The following is an 8,357-nucleotide window of genomic DNA, read 5'->3' as shown; positions in this document are numbered from 1 at the left end:
ACGGGCTGGCAAGTGTGGTCCACAGGAACACGCGCGGTCCTCTGGGTGGCAGGGAGGGCCTCCGTTAACTCTGACACCAGCCCAGGGACCCTGTGGACCTGGCCTGATATCTCAAGGGGGGGGCACGTTGCCCGAAGGGATGCTCTTGGGGTGGGGCCTGCTTGCGCCTGCGCGGCCCCGCCTCTTGGCCCGAAACCACCCAGCCGCGGCTCGGACAAAAGCCATCTCCTGGGGGCCTCCCCCCTGTTCTTCCATCCGTAAAGGGGGACCCCTTTACGGATGGAAGAACAGGGGGATCTTCGCAGTGGTGGGGACGGGACGGAGGGGTCTGAGGGTTTGCAGCCACGTAGGCCAGTTGCTCGCACCCCGGCCCCATGTGTCCCAGCTCCATGGACGAGGTGGGCCGCTTATGGCGGGATGCAGGCGTCCTGCGGGGGTCAGGGGACGGCGTGGGCACTCCCCGGGCGAGAGAGGGCGCCTGGGACCCGAGAGAGCACCCGGGAAAATGCCCAGCCCTGGCCCCCGTGGCTCCAGTGGCCTCCCCAGGCTCCTGCCGTGGGGCCTGGTCCCGCTCACCGGGGCCCAGGTTCTCCGCAGGTGAATGCCTTTTGCGGACACCAGGGACCACAGGCCGCGGATCCCTTCACGGGCAGGGGGGGTTCGAGCTCTGTGGGACCCAGGTCGCAGCGCACACAGTCCCTTCTCGCAAAGTTCAGCCCAGACTTTAGAGAGTAGAAGCGTGTCGGTCCAAGTTTTCCGCCTCGGGGCAGGGTGGGGCCGTTTGAGCCAAGAGAGACTCTTAGCCCCCCAGGCAGGTCTCAGGCCTGAGACCCCCAGGGAGACCCGGTCCCTGGGCGTGGGTCCCGCCCGCCCGGGACCGCCCCACCTGGCCGGGAACCGTGGCCGGCCCCTCTTCCCGGCCCCATGTCCCTAGCTCTTCCCTGGCACTCTGCCTCTGGCGGGGTGGGAGACGGGCTGGCAAGTGTGGTCCACGGGAAAACGCGCGGTCCTCTGGGTGGCAGGGAGGGCCTCCGTTAACTCTGACACCAGCCCAGGGACCCTGTGGACCTGGCCTGATATCTCAAGGGGGGGGCACGTTGCCCGGAGGGATGCTCTTGGGGTGGGGCCTGCTTGCGCCTGCGCGGCCCCGCCTCTTGGCCCGAAACAACCCAGCCGCGGCTCGGACAAAAGCCATCTCCTGGGGGCCTCCCCCCTGTTCTTCCATCCGTAAAGGGGGACCCCTTTACGGATGGAAGAACAGGGGGATCTTCGCAGTGGTGGGGACGGGACGGAGGGGTCTGCGGGTTTGCAGCCACGTAGGCCAGTTGCTCGCACCCCGGCCCCATGTGTCCCAGCTCCATGGACGAGGTGGGCCGCTTATGGCGGGATGCAGGCGTCCTGCGGGGCTCAGGGGACGGCGTGGGCACTCCCCGGGCGAGAGAGGGCGCCTGGGACCCGAGAGAGCCCCGGGGAGAGTCCGAGGCCTGGCCGCAGAGGCCTCCATTGCCTCCCCGGGCTCCTACCATGGGGCCTGACCGTGCTCGCCCGAGGCCCAGGTTCACCGCAGGTGAATGCCTTTTGCGGACGCCAAGGACAGGAGGTCGCCGATTCCCTCACAGAGGTGGGGGTTCGAGCTCTGGGGGACTGAGGTCGCAGCGGTCACACTCCATTTTTGGGTGGTTCCGCAGAGACTGGAGGGTTGAAGCGGCTGGGTCCAAGTCTGCCGCCTTGTGGCAGGGTGGGGGCTTTGCAGGCGAAGCAAGGCTCTTAGCCTCCCAGGCGGGGCACAGGCCAGACTCCCCAAGGGAGAACCGGTCCTTGGTCGAGGGTCCCGCCCGCCCGCCCGGAACCGCTCCACCTGGCCCGGAACCGTGGCCGGCCCCTCTTCCCGGCCCCATGTCCCTAGCTCTTCCCTGGCACTCTGCCTCTGGCGGCGTGGGAGACGGGCTGGCAAGTGTGGTCCACGGGAAAACGCGCGGTCCTCTGGGTGGCAGGGAGGGCTTCCGTTAACTCTGACCCCAGCCCAGGGACCCTGTGGACCTGGCCTGATATCTCAAGGGGGGGGCACGTTGCCCCGAGGGATGCTCTTGGGGTGGGGCCTGCTTGCGCCTGCGCGGCCCCGCCTCTTGGCCCGAAACCACCCAGTCGCGGCTCGGACAAAAGCCATCTCCTGGGGGACTCCCCCCTGTTCTTCCATCCGTAAAGGGGGACCCCTTTACGGATGTAAGAACAGGGGGATCTTCGCAGTGGTGGGGACGGGACGGAGGGGTCTGCGGGTTTGCAGCCACGTAGGCCAGTTGCTCGCATCCCGGCCCCATGTGTCCCAGCTCCATGGACGAGGTGGGCGGCTTATGGCGGGATGCAGGCGTCCTGCGGGGGTCAGGGGACGACGTGGGCACTCCCTGGGCGAGAGAGGGCGCCTGGGACCCGAGAGAGCCCCGGGGAGAGTCCGAGGCCTGGCCGCAGAGGCCTCCATTGCCTCCCCGGGCTCCTACCATGGGGCCTGACCGTGCTCGCCCGAGGCCCAGGTTCACCGCAGGTGAATGCCTTTTGCGGACCCCAAGGACAGGAGGTCGCCGATTCCCTCACAGAGGTGGGGGTTCGAGCTCTGGGGGACTGAGGTCACAGCGGTCACACTCCATTTTTGGGTGGTTCCGCAGAGACTGGAGGGTTGAAGCGGCTGGGTCCAAGTCTGCCGCCTTGTGGCAGGGTGGGGGCTTTGCAGGCAAAGCAAGGCTCTTAGCCTCCCAGGCGGGGCACAGGCCAGACTCCCCAAGGGAGAACCGGTCCTTGGTCGAGGGTCCCGCCCGCCCGCCCGGAACCGCTCCACCTGGCGCGGAACCGTGGCCGGCCCCTCTTCCAGGCACCAGGTCCCTAGTTCTTCCCTGGCACTCTGCCTATGGCGGGGTGGGAGACGGGCTGGCAAGTGTGGTCCACGGGAACACGCGCGGTCCTCTGGGTGGCAGGGAGGGCCTCCGTTAACTCTGACACCAGCCCAGGGACCCTGTGGACCTGGCCTGATATCTCAAGGGGGGGGCACGTTGCCCGGAGGGATGCTCTTGGGGTGGGGCCTGCTTGCGCCTGCGCGGCCCCGCCTCTTGGCCCGAAACCACCCAGCCGCGGCTCGGACAAAAGCCATCTCCTGGGGGCCTCCCCCATGTTCTTCCATCCGTAAAGGGGGACCCCTTTACGGATGGAAGAACAGGGGGATCTTCGCAGTGGTGGGGACGGGACGGAGGGGTCTGCGGGTTTGCAGCCACGTAGGCCAGTTGCTCGCACCCCGGCCCCATGTATCCCAGCTCCATGGACGAGGTGGGCCGCTTATGGCGGGATGCAGGCGTCCTGCCGGGGTAAGGGGACGGCGTGGGCACTCCCCGGGCGAGAGAGGGCGCCTGGGACCCGAGAGAGCACCCGGGAAAATGCCCAGCCCTGGCCCCCGTGGCTCCAGTGGCCTCCCCAGGCTCCTGCCGTGGGGCCTGGTCCCGCTCACCGGGGCCCAGGTTCTCCGCAGGTGAATGCCTTTTGCGGACACCAGGGACCACAGGCCGCGGATCCCTTCACGGGCAGGGGGGGTTCGAGCTCTGTGGGACCCAGGTCGCAGCGCACACAGTCCCTTCTCGCAAAGTTCAGCCCAGACGTTAGAGAGTAGAAGCGTGTCGGTCCAAGTTTTCCGCCTCGGGGCAGGGTGGGGCCGTTTGAGCCAAGAGAGACTCTTAGCCCCCCAGGCAGTCCTCAGGCCCGAGACCCCCAGGGAGACCCGGTCCCGGGGCGTGGGTCCCGCCCGCCCGGGACCGCCCCACCTGGCCCGGAACCGTGGCCGGCCCCTCTTCCCGGCCCCATGTCCCTAGTTCTTCCCTGGCACTCTGCCTCTGGCGGGGTGGGAGACGGGCTGGCACGTGTGGTCCACGGGAAAACGCGCGGTCCTCTGGGTGGCAGGGAGGGCCTCCGTTAACTCTGACACCAGCCCAGGGACCCTGTGGACCTGGCCTGATATCTCAAGGGGGGGGCACGTTGCCCGGAGGGATGCTCTTGGGGTGGGGCCTGCTTGCGCCTGCGCGGCCCCGCCTCTTGGCCCGAAACCACCCAGCCGCGGCTCGGACAAAAGCCATCTCCTGGGGGACTCCCCCCTGTTCTTCCATCCGTAAAGGGGGACCCCTTTACGGATGGAAGAACAGGGGGATCTTCGCAGTGGTGGGGACGGGACGGAGGGGTCTGCGGGTTTGCAGCCACGTAGGCCAGTTGCTCGCACCCCGGCCCCATGTGTCCCAGCTCCATGGACGAGGTGGGCCGCTTATGGCGGGATGCAGGCGTCCTGCGGGGGTCAGGGGACGGCGTGGGCACTCCCCGGGCGAGAGAGGGCGCCTGGGACCCGAGAGAGCCCCGGGGAGAGTCCGAGGCCTGGCCGCAGAGGCCTCCATTGCCTCCCCGGGCTCCTACCATGGGGCCTGACCGTGCTCGCCCAGGGCCAGGTTCACCGCAGGTGAATGCCTTTTGCGGACGCCAAGGACAGGAGGTCGCCGATTCCCTCACAGAGGTGGGGGTTCGAGCTCTGGGGGACTGAGGTCGCAGCGGTCACACTCCATTTTTGGGTGGTTCCGCAGAGACTGGAGGGTTGAAGCGGCTGGGTCCAAGTCTGCCGCCTTGTGGCAGGGTGGGGGCTTTGCAGGCGAAGCAAGGCTCTTAGCCTCCCAGGCGGGGCACAGGCCAGACTCCCCAAGGGAGAACCGGTCCTTGGTCGAGGGTCCCGCCCGCCCGCCCCGAACCGCTCCACCTGGCGCGGAACCGTGGCCGGCCCCTCATCCAGGCACCAGGTCCCTAGCTCTTCCCTGGCACTCTGCCTCTGGCGGGGTGGGAGACGGGCTGGCAAGTGTGGTCCACGGGAAAACGCGCGGTCCTCTGGGTGGCAGGGAGGGCCTCCGTTAACTCTGACACCAGCCCAGGGACCAAGTGGACCTGGCCTGATATCTCAAGGGGGGGGCACGTTGCCCGGAGGGATGCTCTTGGGGTGGGGCCTGCTTGCGCCTGCGCGGCCCCGCCTCTTGGCCCGAAAACACCCAGCCGCGGCTCGGACAAAAGCCATCTCCTGGGGGCCTCCCCCCTGTTCTTCCATCCGTAAAGGGGGACCCCTTTACGGATGGAAGAACAGGGGGATCTTCGCAGTGGTGGGGACGGGACGGAGGGGTCTGCGGGTTTGCAGCCACGTAGGCCAGTTGCTCGCATCCCGGCCCCATGTGTCCCAGCTCCATGGACGAGGTGGACGGCTTATGGCGGGATGCAGGCGTCCTGCGGGGGTCAGGGGACGACGTGGGCACTCCCTGGGCGAGAGAGGGCGCCTGGGACACGAGAGAGCCCCGGAGAGAGTCCGAGGCCTGGCCGCAGAGGCCTCCATTGCCTCCCCGGGCTCCTACCATGGGGCCTGACCGTGCTCGCCCGAGGCCCAGGTTCACCGCAGGTGAATGACTTTTGCGGACGCCAAGGACAGGAGGTCGCCGATTCCCTCACAGAGGTGGGGGTTCGAGCTCTGGGGGACTGAGGTCACAGCGGTCACACTCCATTTTTGGGTGGTTCCGCAGAGACTGGAGGGTTGAAGCGGCTGGGTCCAAGTCTGCCGCCTTGTGGTAGGGTGGGGGCTTTGCAGGCGAAGCAAGGCTCTTAGCCTCCCAGGCGGGGCACAGGCCAGACTCCCCAAGGGAGAACCGGTCCTTGGTCGAGGGTCCCGCCCGCCCGCCCGGAACCGCTCCACCTGGCGCGGAACCGTGGCTGGCCCCTCTTCCAGGCACCAGGTCCCTAGTTCTTCCCTGGCACTCTGCCTATGGCGGGGTGGGAGACGGGCTGGCAAGTGTGGTCCACAGGAACACGCGCGGTCCTCTGGGTGGCAGGGAGGGCCTCCGTTAACTCTGACACCAGCCCAGGGACCCTGTGGACCTGGCCTGATATCTCAAGGGGGGGGCACGTTGCCCGAAGGGATGCTCTTGGGGTGGGGCCTGCTTGCGCCTGCGCGGCCCCGCCTCTTGGCCCGAAACCACCCAGCCGCGGCTCGGACAAAAGCCATCTCCTGGGGGCCTCCCCCCTGTTCTTCCATCCGTAAAGGGGGACCCCTTTACGGATGGAAGAACAGGGGGATCTTCGCAGTGGTGGGGACGGGACGGAGGGGTCTGAGGGTTTGCAGCCACGTAGGCCAGTTGCTCGCACCCCGGCCCCATGTGTCCCAGCTCCATGGACGAGGTGGGCCGCTTATGGCGGGATGCAGGCGTCCTGCGGGGGTCAGGGGACGGCGTGGGCACTCCCCGGGCGAGAGAGGGCGCCTGGGACCCGAGAGAGCACCCGGGAAAATGCCCAGCCCTGGCCCCCGTGGCTCCAGTGGCCTCCCCAGGCTCCTGCCGTGGGGCCTGGTCCCGCTCACCGGGGCCCAGGTTCTCCGCAGGTGAATGCCTTTTGCGGACACCAGGGACCACAGGCCGCGGATCCCTTCACGGGCAGGGGGGGTTCGAGCTCTGTGGGACCCAGGTCGCAGCGCACACAGTCCCTTCTCGCAAAGTTCAGCCCAGACTTTAGAGAGTAGAAGCGTGTCGGTCCAAGTTTTCCGCCTCGGGGCAGGGTGGGGCCGTTTGAGCCAAGAGAGACTCTTAGCCCCCCAGGCAGGTCTCAGGCCTGAGACCCCCAGGGAGACCCGGTCCCTGGGCGTGGGTCCCGCCCGCCCGGGACCGCCCCACCTGGCCGGGAACCGTGGCCGGCCCCTCTTCCCGGCCCCATGTCCCTAGCTCTTCCCTGGCACTCTGCCTCTGGCGGGGTGGGAGACGGGCTGGCAAGTGTGGTCCACGGGAAAACGCGCGGTCCTCTGGGTGGCAGGGAGGGCCTCCGTTAACTCTGACACCAGCCCAGGGACCCTGTGGACCTGGCCTGATATCTCAAGGGGGGGGCACGTTGCCCGGAGGGATGCTCTTGGGGTGGGGCCTGCTTGCGCCTGCGCGGCCCCGCCTCTTGGCCCGAAACAACCCAGCCGCGGCTCGGACAAAAGCCATCTCCTGGGGGCCTCCCCCCTGTTCTTCCATCCGTAAAGGGGGACCCCTTTACGGATGGAAGAACAGGGGGATCTTCGCAGTGGTGGGGACGGGACGGAGGGGTCTGCGGGTTTGCAGCCACGTAGGCCAGTTGCTCGCACCCCGGCCCCATGTGTCCCAGCTCCATGGACGAGGTGGGCCGCTTATGGCGGGATGCAGGCGTCCTGCGGGGCTCAGGGGACGGCGTGGGCACTCCCCGGGCGAGAGAGGGCGCCTGGGACCCGAGAGAGCCCCGGGGAGAGTCCGAGGCCTGGCCGCAGAGGCCTCCATTGCCTCCCCGGGCTCCTACCATGGGGCCTGACCGTGCTCGCCCGAGGCCCAGGTTCACCGCAGGTGAATGCCTTTTGCGGACGCCAAGGACAGGAGGTCGCCGATTCCCTCACAGAGGTGGGGGTTCGAGCTCTGGGGGACTGAGGTCGCAGCGGTCACACTCCATTTTTGGGTGGTTCCGCAGAGACTGGAGGGTTGAAGCGGCTGGGTCCAAGTCTGCCGCCTTGTGGCAGGGTGGGGGCTTTGCAGGCGAAGCAAGGCTCTTAGCCTCCCAGGCGGGGCACAGGCCAGACTCCCCAAGGGAGAACCGGTCCTTGGTCGAGGGTCCCGCCCGCCCGCCCGGAACCGCTCCACCTGGCCCGGAACCGTGGCCGGCCCCTCTTCCCGGCCCCATGTCCCTAGCTCTTCCCTGGCACTCTGCCTCTGGCGGCGTGGGAGACGGGCTGGCAAGTGTGGTCCACGGGAAAACGCGCGGTCCTCTGGGTGGCAGGGAGGGCTTCCGTTAACTCTGACCCCAGCCCAGGGACCCTGTGGACCTGGCCTGATATCTCAAGGGGGGGGCACGTTGCCCCGAGGGATGCTCTTGGGGTGGGGCCTGCTTGCGCCTGCGCGGCCCCGCCTCTTGGCCCGAAACCACCCAGTCGCGGCTCGGACAAAAGCCATCTCCTGGGGGACTCCCCCCTGTTCTTCCATCCGTAAAGGGGGACCCCTTTACGGATGTAAGAACAGGGGGATCTTCGCAGTGGTGGGGACGGGACGGAGGGGTCTGCGGGTTTGCAGCCACGTAGGCCAGTTGCTCGCATCCCGGCCCCATGTGTCCCAGCTCCATGGACGAGGTGGGCGGCTTATGGCGGGATGCAGGCGTCCTGCGGGGGTCAGGGGACGACGTGGGCACTCCCTGGGCGAGAGAGGGCGCCTGGGACCCGAGAGAGCCCCGGGGAGAGTCCGAGGCCTGGCCGCAGAGGCCTCCATTGCCTCCCCGGGCTCCTACCATGGGGCCTGACCGTGCTCGCCCGAGGCCCAGGT

The sequence above is a fragment of the Desmodus rotundus genome, unplaced genomic scaffold (genome assembly GCF_022682495.2).
Source record: "Desmodus rotundus isolate HL8 unplaced genomic scaffold, HLdesRot8A.1 manual_scaffold_18, whole genome shotgun sequence".
Taxonomy (NCBI): Eukaryota; Metazoa; Chordata; class Mammalia; order Chiroptera; family Phyllostomidae; genus Desmodus; species Desmodus rotundus.
Note: the sequence above shows the minus strand (reverse complement) of the source record.